The sequence below is a fragment of the Tachyglossus aculeatus genome, chromosome X1 (genome assembly GCF_015852505.1).
Source record: "Tachyglossus aculeatus isolate mTacAcu1 chromosome X1, mTacAcu1.pri, whole genome shotgun sequence".
In the NCBI taxonomy this organism is placed as follows: domain Eukaryota; kingdom Metazoa; phylum Chordata; class Mammalia; order Monotremata; family Tachyglossidae; genus Tachyglossus; species Tachyglossus aculeatus.
In genome coordinates this window covers 3,875,754-3,887,725 of record NC_052101.1, presented here as the reverse complement: position 1 = coordinate 3,887,725, position 11,972 = coordinate 3,875,754, and the positions used below count along the sequence as shown (strand labels likewise).

At 43.1% G+C, this 11,972-nt stretch overlaps 1 non-coding gene across 1 annotated transcript; it reads right to left on the bottom strand.

Moving 5' to 3' along the window:
• Positions 1-581: 581 nt before the first annotated feature.
• LOC119920165 lies at positions 582-719 on the bottom strand. Its single transcript, XR_005447929.1, has one exon. It is a non-coding gene; the product is annotated as a small nucleolar RNA SNORA7 (small nucleolar RNA).
• Positions 720-11,972: the final 11,253 nt, after the last annotated feature.

Genomic DNA, 11,972 nt, shown 5'->3' with positions numbered 1-11,972 from the left:
GCCCAACTCTACCCTAAAGCAACTGATGTAGACGTGGCCCAGAATATTGGTGGTTTGATTCCTGGAGGGCAGCCGTGGTGTTTGGTAATAATAATAATAGTAATAATGATGGCATTTATTAAGTGCTATGTGCAAAGCACTGTTCTAAGCACTGGGGAATTTACAAGGTGATCAGGTTGTCCCACATGGGGCTCCCAGTCTTAATCCCCATTTTACGGATGAGGGAACTGAGGCCCAGAGACGTGAAGTGACTTGCCCGAAGTCACACAGCTGACAAGCGACGGAGCCGGGATTGGAACCGATGACCTCTGACTCCAAAGCACGTGCTCTTTCCGCTTGTTGTAGAGAACAGTGGGAGACTTATTAGGAGCGAGTAAGGTAGACTTGTCTTATCCTGTCGAGTTGTCTTCGACCCAGAGCGACTCCAAGGACACATCTCTCCCAGGACGCCCCAACTCCAACTGCAATCATTCCGGTAGTGGATCCATAGAGTTTAATTGGTAAAAATATGGAATAGTCAACTCATGTCTCTGCCCTCGATTCTCTTCCATGCTGCCGCTGCCCAGCACTGGTGCATTTTGAATTGTAGCAGATGGCCTTCCACTCGCTAGCCACTGCCCAAGCTAGGAATGGACTGGACAGGCCTCTGCTTGACTCTCCCTCCTGCAGCTGAGACAGGTAGGGTACAGGAAACTCTCCAGGTGCGGTCCTGAGAGGCGGAATAAGGTAGCATCACCATATAAAAAGCCAGTATGGTTCAGGGATTTGGAAATGCCCTGCAATGATTAAAGAATTGTATCTAGTTGTGAATACTCTTTGAAGGAGATGTATAGCAAATGGGAAGCATCCAGAAAGGACTGGTGTGAAGAAATCCTTGATAGGGCTTAAAGTTAATGTATTGAACATCTTTTCAGGGCTCTCCGAAGCCCTGAAATGCTCAAATAAGAAGAATTGTGCTTCATTTAAAGCAGGGGAAATCTGGGTTTGACATAAGGAATGGCTTTTTGACTGTCAAGATGATAGAAAACAAGCTAGTCTTCAAGGGTAGCTTCAAAGAGTGACCATGTTTGGAAATCTCTTAAAAAAAATGCAGAATCTCTGTCCTGAATGGTATTGTTAACTTACCTCTCTGAAGGCAAGGAGCTTTTGGGTCTATTCTTTTTTCTATGAAGCTATATGAGTCTGAAATGAAATGAGCTAAGTAACAACCTGGCCAATTTCACTGTAAGCTTTGAAAGAACTGTCACAGATCGGTTTGGGAATTTCTCCCCAACGTCATCAGCAGTGGCAGAACTGGGATGCAAATATAATCTCTGTCCTGCGCACTTTCTAGTGTGGCTCAGTGGAAAGAGCCCGGGCTTTGGAGTCAGAGGTCTTGGGTTCAAATTCCGGCTCCGCCACCTGTCCGCTGTGAGACTTTGGGCAAGTCACTTACCTTCTCTGTGCCTCAGTTACCTCATTTGTAAAATGGGGATTAAGACTGTGAGCCCCCCGTGGGACAACCTGATCACCTTGTAACCTCCCCAGCACTTAGAACAGTGCTTTGCATGTAGTAAGTGCTTAATAAATGCTATTTATTATAATTATTATTTCTATTAGGCCACCCTGCCAACCCTAAGTAATCCAAACATGTAGCTACTTCTCCCTCTTTCTCATCCTTCCACAATAACTGTGTTTAGTATTCTGAAAAATGAAGACTTGAGTTTATAAAAATTGAAACTGGATTGAAAGAAGCTATATGCCGGATTCAATAGAAATTCCACCCACTCCCACCCAGCGTGCATATACATGCCCTGATAATTTGATTTTGAGTGTGTACGAACTTGGTGTTTATTAAATCTGCCCCTAATAGAGCTGGGAGGGTCAGTGTACTGGCCCACTCCATCCTTGGAAATTTCAAGCATTAATTACAATCAACTCCACACTGCTTTTTCAGCAAATCTGTGCATGGATTTTCTTTTTCCTTACCTGAAGCAAGTGATTGAAGATTGTGGAGATCTGAAAATGACACTAGAACACTTTTGGCAGGGTGGGGATCTTTTAAGTCTTTAAATTAGCCCCAGAGCGCATTGTTTGGATTTAGAAAACCAGAGAAGATTGAGATTATTTGGAGCTTAATAAGGATTGTTCATCACTCTGCAGAAGCAGCATGGCCTGGAGGAAAGAGTGTGGTCCTGAGAGTCAGAGGACTTGAGTGCTAATCCTGCCTCGGTCACTTGCCTACTGTTTGAACTTGGGCAAGTCACTTGACTTCTCTGTGCCTCAGTAAAATGGCCTCCATACTGACCTCCCTGATTCCTGCGTCTTCCTACTCCAGTTCTTAATTCATTTTGCTGCCTGGATCATTGTTCTAAAAAAGTTCAGTTTGTGTCTCCCAACTCCTCAAAACCTTCCAATGGTTGCCCATCCACCTCTGCCTCAAACAGAATAGTAATAATAATGATGGAGAAGCAGCGTGGCTCAGTGGAAAGAGCACAGGCTTGGGAGTCAGAGGTCGTGGGTTTGAATCCCAACCCTATGACTTGTCAGCTGTGTGACCTTGGGCAAGCCACTTACCTTCTCTGTGCCTCAGTTACCTCATCTCAAAAATGGGGATTAAGACTGTGAGCCCCATGTGGAACAACCTGATTACCTTGTAACCCCTCAGTGCTTAGAACAGTGCTTTGCACATAGTATCAAATCCTGACTCTGCCACTGGTCAGCTGTATGACTTTGGGCAAGTCACTTAACTTCTCTGTGCCTCAGTTACCTCATCTGTAAAATGGGGACTAAGACTGTGAGCCCCACATGGGACAACCTGATAACCTTATATCTACCCCAGCGCTTAGAACAGTGCTTTGCACATAGTAAGCGCTTAACAAATACCATCATTATTATTTATTATTTATAGTAAGCGCTTAACAAATGCCATTATTATTATTTAGATATGTGCCCTTTAAAAACTTTATATTCACCTCACCCTCAGCGGTACAGCACTTTTCTAAGCAGCCATAATTTATATATTTGTATTAATGTCTGCTTCCCCTTCTACACTGTAAATTCACTATGGGCAGGGAATGAGTCTACCAACTCTGCTGTATTGAAGTCTCCCAAGTGCTTAGTACAAAGCTCTGCACACAGTAAGTAATCAATAAATATCCTTGATTGATTGAATCAAAGCCTTCTAAAATCTCATCTTCAAGAGATCTTCCCTGACTATGCCCTCATTTCCCCTATTGGTTCTTGCTTTTACGGTGTCTAAACTCTTGGCTCTGTTCCCCGTAAGCACTTGATATCCAGCCCAATCTCAGCCCCACAGCAATCAATCAATCAGTGAATAGACCCACAGGGCCACGAGGGTTTCAACAACTACTAGTAGGTCAAGGCTTATGGAGGTTCTCGTGTGGTAATTGACTGGACTATTGGGAGCTCCGAAGGCTCAGGAACTCCCAAACCTATGAAGCCGAACATCTTCATGGACGATTATGCTGAACCCTTTGAGGTCTTGAGATTCCTGCATACAAAATGGGGGCCTGAAGTCTTAGAAACTCAAAATAGTTCCTGCTGGGCATACTGGACCTAAGGTATTATCAGAAGGACTGACCAGAAAGCTGCCCTGGGATGCAACCATGGGGAACAAATGACATCTCCTGGATCTTGCCCTCAGGCATATTCATTCATTCATTCATTCATTCAATCGTATTTATCGAGCGCTTACTGTGTGCAGAGCTCTGTACTAAGCGCTTGGGAAGTACAATTTGGCAACATATAGAGATCGTCCCTACCCAACAGTGGGCTCACAGTCTAGAAGGGGGAGACAGAGAACAAAACAAAACATATTAACAGAGTAAAATAAATAGAATAAATATGTACAAGTAAAAGAAATAGATAAATAGAGTAATAAATACATACAAACATATATACATATATACAGGTGCTGTGGGGAAGGGAAGAAGGTAAGGCGGGGGTGATGGAGAGGGGAAGGAGGCATACCCACACCCCAAGGCGCTGGCTAGAAACTCAACAGTTCAGAGTTGAGGTGGCGGGACTTCTCCAGAGGATAGCCACCCAGCAGTACTTTTTCAATTTTTATTATGGTATTTGTTGAGCACTTACTATGTGCCATACTAAAAACTGTGGTACATAAAATAGATAAATATTACTCTATTTATTTATTTACTTATTTTACTTGTACATATCTATTCTATTTATTTTATTTTGTTAATATGTTTGGTTTTGTTCTCTGTCTCCCCCTTCTAGACTGTGAGCCCACTGGTGGGTAGGGATTGTCTCTATATGTTGCCAACTTGTACTTCCCAAGCGCTTAGTACAGTGCTCTGCACCCAGTAAGCGCTCAATAAATACAATTGATTGATTGATTGATAAAAGAGAATCGGGTTGGACACGGGACTCCTAATCTTAATCTCCAGTCTACAGATGAGGTAACTGAGGCACAGAGAAGTTAAGTGACTTGCCTGAGGTTATAAAGCTGACAAGTGGCAGAGTCAGGATTATTCATTCATTCAATCGTATTATTATTGAGCGCTTACTGTGTGCCGAGCACTGTACTAAGTGCTTGGGAAGTACAGGTTCGCAACACATAGAGACGGTCCCTACCCAACAGCGGGCTCACAGTCTAGAAGTCTAGGATTAGAATCCAGGCTCATGCTTTATCCTCTAGGCCATGCTGCTTCTCTAGAAAAGCAGTGTGGCTCAGTGGAAAGAGCCCAGGCTTTGGAGTCAGAGGTCAGGAGTTCAAACCCCGGCTCTGCCAATTAGCTGTGTGACCTTGGGCAAGTCACTTAACTTCTCTGTACCTCTAGTTACCTCATCTGGAAAATGGGGATTAAGACTGTGAACCCCCGTGGGACAACTTGATCACCTTGTAACCTCCCCAGCGCTTAGAACAGTGCTTTGCACATAGTAAGCACTTAATAAATGCCATTATTATTATTATTATTATCAGTCAGACACGATGTGTGTGTTTGACTCCTTCACCATCCCCTTAACAAAGCTGTGCTTTCACCTATTGCACTGAAATTACTATGGCACTGAAAGGAACGTTTCTAGGGTCGCCATCACCCCTGTCTTCAATTAGACATTTTTTTAATTCCTATGGAACCGAGGAGATGATATTTGTGGAAAAATGGATAGGTTACTTGGCCGGATTTTCTCTCATCCTTAAAACCGCAGGCTGTAGGTAGACTGTTTTATGGTTTAGATCTGACAATATTACCCTGAGGTCATTAAAATGAGGACATCCTATAAACATTCTTAGTAATAAAAAAAATCCATCGTTGAGGTGATCAGCTTCAGTTTCCTAACTTGTTTTTGTGTCTACTGGGAACAAAGATTTTAGAGTGAAAAGAATAAACCTAATCTTATGCGTGTCAGCAGAACAGAACACCTGTCTACATGTTTTGTTTTGTTGTCTGTCTCCCCCTTCTAGACTGTGAACCCGTTGTTGGGCAGGGACTGTCTCTATATGTTGCCGGTTTGTACTTCCCAAGCGTTTAGTACAGTGCTCTGCACACAGTAAGCGCTCAATAAATACGATTGAATGAATGAATGAATGAATGAACAAAACTAAAGGTTGTTTTCTCCTGAGAAATGTAACTAAGAAAGGTACTTCAAAGAATTCAAGGGTGTAACAATGCTAGTTAACCAAACCTACTTTTGGGGAAAAGAGTGCTTTAGAGTCAGCAGAATAATATTTTCTAAATATTTTCAAATTAGCATCTATTTTGGCAAATTCAAACCCTCAAAATTGCTTTAGGGAATTTCCTAACACTAAACTAGGGTGTAAACCCTTGGGTGAGGAAGAGGATGGAGAGTAGAAATTTTGCTTGTCAATCCCATGGGGTGCAATGACTTCATTTCTGTGTTTCAGTGTCATTACCAGCCCAGACACTGAAATTTCCCCTGATGGTCAGCTTGACAGACTTCAGAATTAGTAATTGTCACTGCATTTTTGAAATCTCTTGCGTGCAGAACACTATATCAAGCGCTGGAGGAAAAAAATACACCTCAGCAGCGTGGCTCAGTGGAAAGAGCCCAGGCTTTGGAGTCAGAGGTCATGGGTTCAAATCCCGGCTCTGCCAACTGTCAGCTGTGTGACTTTGGGCAAGTCACTGAAGTTCTCTGGGCCTCAGTTACCCCATCTGTAAAATGGGGATTAAAACTGTGGGACAATCTGATCACCTTGTAACCTCCCCAGTGCTTAGAACAGTGCTTTGCACATAGTAAGCACATAACAAATACCATCATTATTATTATTGTTATCAGCCCTCAGTCTAAGCATAATGCAAAGAGGGGTTTGGAGATAGACATACTAGGCAAGATGAAAGAGTATAATTTTTTTAAAAAAGACCCAACATAAAAGACACGGATAAGAGTTATTCATTCAATCATAATAATGATGGCATTTATTAAGCACTTACTATGTGCAAAGCACGGTTCTAAACGCTGGGGAGGTTACAAGGTGATCAGGTTGTCCCACAAGGGGATCACAGCCAATCCCCATTTTCCAGATGAGGTAACTGAGGCCCAGAGAAGTTAAGTGACTTGCCCGAAGTCACACAGCTGACAGTTGGCAGAGCAGGGATCTGAACCCATGACCACCAACTCCAAAGCCTGGGCTCTTTCCACTGAGCCACGTTGCTTCTCACAAAGCACCGTTCTAAGCACTGGGGAGGATCCAAGGTGATCAGGTTGTCCCACGTGGGGCTCATAGTCTTCAACCCCATTTTCCAGATGAGCTAACTGAAGCCCAAAGAAGTGAAGTGACTTGCCCAAAGTCACACAGCTGACAGTTGGCAGAGCTGGGATTTGAACCTATGACCTCTGACTCCCAAGCCCGGGGTCTTTCCACTGAGACACGCTGCTTCTCTATTTAAGGTCACACAGCGGGGAAGTGATAGAACCGGGATTAGAACTCATGATCTTCTGAGTCCCAGGCCTGGGCTCTATCCACTATGCTGTGCTACTCATATTTATTGAGTGCTTACTGTGTGCAATCAATCAATCAATCAATCAATCATATTTATTGAGCGCTTATTGTGTGCAGAGCACTGTACTAAGCACTTGAGAAGTACAAGTTGGCAACATAAGCACTGTACGAAGTGCTTGAGGGAGTACAGTATAACCATAAACAGATACTTTGCCTGCCCACAACAAGCTAACAGTCTAGAGGGGGAGACCCACATTAACATGAATAAATGAATGAATAATCAATAAATTACATATCTGTAATTTATTTATCAACAAGATTGGTGGTAAAGGGGAACGGGAGGAACTTCATGGTGCCTCTTCTGAGGTTAAGGAGAGTGCAGTCACCTCCAAAGCTTCCCAAGGTCCTAACATGAGTAGAGATTGCAGCTTGGCAACATCATTGCCTAAATCTCCTGTGGCCAGACGAGCACGAAGCATGCTGTGAGCCCACTGTTGGGTAGGGACCATCTCTATATGTTGCCAACTTGTACTTCCCAAGCGCTTAGTACAGTGCTATGCACACAGTAAGCGCTCAATAAATACGATTGAATGAATGAATGAATGAATGAATGGGGCATGGGACACCCATGGAAAGATCATAGAGATTTCTCGTGCTTTTCCAGCAGTTTGGTGGAAGTTACCCTAATGAGTCTATCTAGATCTTTATAGAGTTATTCTCCCTCTCGCTTGCTATTTGTCATTGTCATGGTAATGAGAGTTGAGAACTCTTTGCTTCAGAAATCATCCCAGGAACATCAGCAGGAGGCCAGTCTAAAAACTGCCTGTGTGTGGCAAATCAATCAGTCAATAAGCGGCATTTACGGAGAATTTACTGTGCACATAGCACTGTACTAAGTGCCTGGGACAATACAAAAATTAGGTGTTGAGAGATATTTCTCTGAAGGGAGAGAGCTCCAAAGATGATGGTGTCCCCTGCCCCTGTTTCTCAGAGCTGAAGATGAGCTAGTTAAGCTTTGCCCAGAGCCAAAGTGTTGGCCCAATATCAGGTTATTCAGTCAATCATATTTATTGACCGCTTACCACGTGCAGAGCACTGTACTAAGTGCCTGAAGAGTGCAGCAAAATAATGAACAGATACATTCCCTGCCCCCAATGAGCTTACAGTCTAGAGGGGGAGACTGACATTAATGTAAATAAATAAATTACAGATATGTGCAGAGAAGCAGCACAGCACAGTGGATAGAGTTTGGGCCCGAGAGTAAGAAGGTCATGGGTTCTAATTCCGGGTCTGCCACTTGTCTGCTGTGTGACCTTAGACGTCACTTCTCTTCTCTGTGCCTCGGTTACCTCATCTGTAAAATGGGAATCGAGACTGTGAGCCCCATATGGAACAGGGACTGTGTCCAACCCCATTGCCTTGCATTCATTCATTCATTCAATCGTATTTATTGAGTGCTTACTGTGTGCAGAGCACTGGACTAAGCACTTGGGAAGTGCAAGTTGGCAACATACGGAGACGATCCCTACGCAACAAGAGGTTCACAGTCTAGACGGGGGAGACAGACAACAAAACAGAACATGTGAACAGGTGTCAAGTCATCAGAATAAATAGAAATAAAGCTAGATGCACATTATTAACAAAATAAATAGAATAGTAAATATGTACAAGTAAAATAGAGTAATAAATCTGTACAAACATAGTACATTGCCTAGCAAATAGTAAGCACTTAACAAATACCAGAATTAGTATTATCATTATAAGAGGTGTGGGGCTGGGAGAGGGGATGATATCTGTATAAACATAGTACATTGTCTAGCAAATAGTAAGCACTTAACGAATACCAGAATTAGTATTATCATTATAAGAGGTGTGGGGCTGGGAGAGGGGATGATATCTGTATAAACGTAGTACATTGCCTAGCAAATAGTAAGCACTTAACAAATACCAGAATTAGTATTATCATTATAAGAGCTGTGGGGCTGGGAGAGGGGATAATGCAGAAGGGCGTGGGAGAAGAGGAAAGGAGTGCTTAGTCAGGGAAGGCCTCCTGGAGGAGATGGGCCTTCAGGAAGGCTTTGAAGGGGCAATCTGACTGACTAACCCCATATTTGATCCGACAAAGAAAGGACCAGCTGCTCTATTCACTCACTGCAGCTGAAAGAGTAACGGTCTGGGAATCACGAGACCTGGCTTCTAATCCTGCTTCTCCTCCTGGAATCATGCCACCGGTTGGAAAGGTTTCTGACTGAAGAACCACTGAAGAGCTCGCAGCCAGGTGGAGAGACCCAACAGGAATTGTGAAAAATAGCCGGCAAATGAATTTAAATAAGCTTCAGAGAGCCTGGATAGTGTTAGAGGTGGTTCATATTACCATCCTCTTTCCTTATTAATGTTTCTGATTACTTTTCATTGATGGGACACCTTTCCTTTGAGGACCACAAAGTCCTCCTACAAATCTTAATTAAATACGCTTCAAAACACCCCAGTGAGATGGATATTATCATGCTTCATGTTATTGACCCTCAATTAATAGTTGTGAATTGCTGGAGTTTTATACAGAAATCCAGAGCAGAGTGCAGAATTTCCCCACTCTTAAAACTGGTCTTCACTTTCAAGTTCTGCAGAGCAGAAGAGAAGAAACATAGAGAAGGAGCATGGCTCAGTGGAAAAGAGCACGGGCTTTGGAGTCAGAAGTCATGGGTTCAAATCCCTGCTCCTCCAATTAGCTGTGTGACTATGGGCAAGTCACTTAACTTCTCTGGGCCTCAATTACCTCATCTGTAAAATGGGGATTAAGACTGCGGGACACTCTGATCACCCTGTAATCTCCCCAGCGCTTAGAACAGTGCTTTGCACAAAGTAAGCACTTAATAAATGCCATCACCATTATTATTATTATCTATTTTGTCACCTTGTGGCCAGTGAGTGACATTTTATTATCTGCCTGAAAATGAATTACTTGAAATGAATGAGCAAAGAGAGCACGTTAAATAAATGCATGTAATCACCTTAATTCTAAATGCCATTGTTTGTGACACCCATGCTGTCAGCTGTATTGTTTAACATTGTCTTCCCTCTGTTTTTCTGTGTAAGTAGAAGCAAAATAAGAACAATTTCTGTCTGACATTTTAATAGCTGTTGATTTGACATTATGACAGGACATCAAGGCAAATGAATGAAATGCTTCGTATGGAAACAAGCAAAAACTTTGTATTGACATCACCAAGGCTATGTTTCCACAGGTAGACTGGCAAAATGAACTGGCAAGTTAAAGCAGTTATCCAGATAGTTCAGGAAAAATTACCATAAACTGAGAGGAAAAGATTTATGTGTGACTATCAATTTGCAGTTTTCTTACTCACCAGATAGTTATTCAGTTGGTAGGAGGAGAAGGGGAATTTATCAAGTGCCTACAGGCTGCTATGTACTGTACAGAACACAGAAGTGACGTATTTCCTGTCCACAAAGAGCTTAACAATTTAATGGGAGAGCCAGTTGTAAAAATATTAACAGTTATCCAAAAAAATAGTTGAATGCACAACTGAATTGTGTATTAAATAAATTTAACGCAGAAGGAGGGGGACTGAGCCCCCTCCTTCCTCTCCCCCTCTTCTCCCTCCCCATCCCCCCTCCTTACCTCCTTCCCCTCTCCACTGCACCTGTATATATGTTTGTACGGATTTATTACTCTATTTATTTTATTTGTACATATTTATTCTATTTATTTTATTTGGCTAATACGTTTTGTTTTGTTCTCTGTCTCCCCCTTCTAGACTGTGAGCCTGCTGTTGGGTAGGGACCGTCTCTAGATGTTGCCAATTTGTACTTCCCAAGTGCTTAGTACAGTGCTCTGCATACAATAAGCGCTCAATTAATACGATTGAATGAATGAATGAATGAACTGAAAAAAGATATAGGCATGAGTCCTGAATAATAATAATAATAGTAATAATTATGGCATTTATTAAGCACTTACTATGTGCAAAGCACTGTTCTCAGCGCTGGGGAGGTTGCAAGGTGATGAGGTTGTCCCACGGGGGGCTCACAGTCTTCATTCCCATTTAACAGATGAGGGAACTGAGGCCCAGAGAAGTGAAGTGACTTGCCCAAAGTTACACAGCTGACAAGTGACGGAGCTGGGATTTGAACCCGTGACCTCTGACTCCAAAGCCCGGGCTCTTTCCACTGAGCCACGCTGTTTCTCTAAAGATGTTCATCTTCTCTGAAAACGAACATAAGTAGAATGTACTGATGAGAAGCAGTGTGGTCTACTGGAAAGAGCACAGGTCCAGAAGTCGGGCCAACTGAGTTCTAATCCTGGCTCTGCCAAGAGCTTGCTGTGTGACCTTGGGCAAGTTACTTAAGTTCTCTGAGCCTCTCTCTGTCCCTCCAACTTAGACTTTGAGGCGCTTGCAGGGCAGGGACTGTGTCCAACCTAATTCATGAAATCGTATTTCTTGAGCGCTTACTGTGTGCAGAGCACTGTACTAAGCGCTTGGGAAGTACAAGTTGGCAACATATAGAGATGGTCCCTACCCAGCAATGGGCTACCTACCCCAGTGCTGAGCATGGTGTGGGGCACGTCATAAGCACTTAACAAATACCCTGAAAAAAATAAAAGTAAATGCGTAGCTATAAGAGATGGTTGTTGGGTTTATATGGCTTGGAGTCAGTCAATCAATTGTTTTTAATGAGCGTTTACTGCATAGCAAGCACTGCAGTCCAATATAACTGATTTGGTAGACATGGTCTCTGCCCACAAGGAGCTCACATAATAATAATAGGGAAGCAGCGTGGCTCAGTGGAAAGAGCCCGGGCTTTGGAGTCAGAGGTCAGGGGTTCAAATCCCAGCTCTGCCAATTGTCATCTGGGTGACTTTGGGCAAGTCACTTCACTTCTCTGGGCCTCAGTTACCTCATCTGTAAAATGGGGATTAAGACTGTGAGCCCCTCGTGGGACAACCTGATCACCTTGTAACCTCCCCAGTGCTTAGAATGGTGCTTTGCACATAGTAAGTGCTTAATAAATGCCATCACTATTA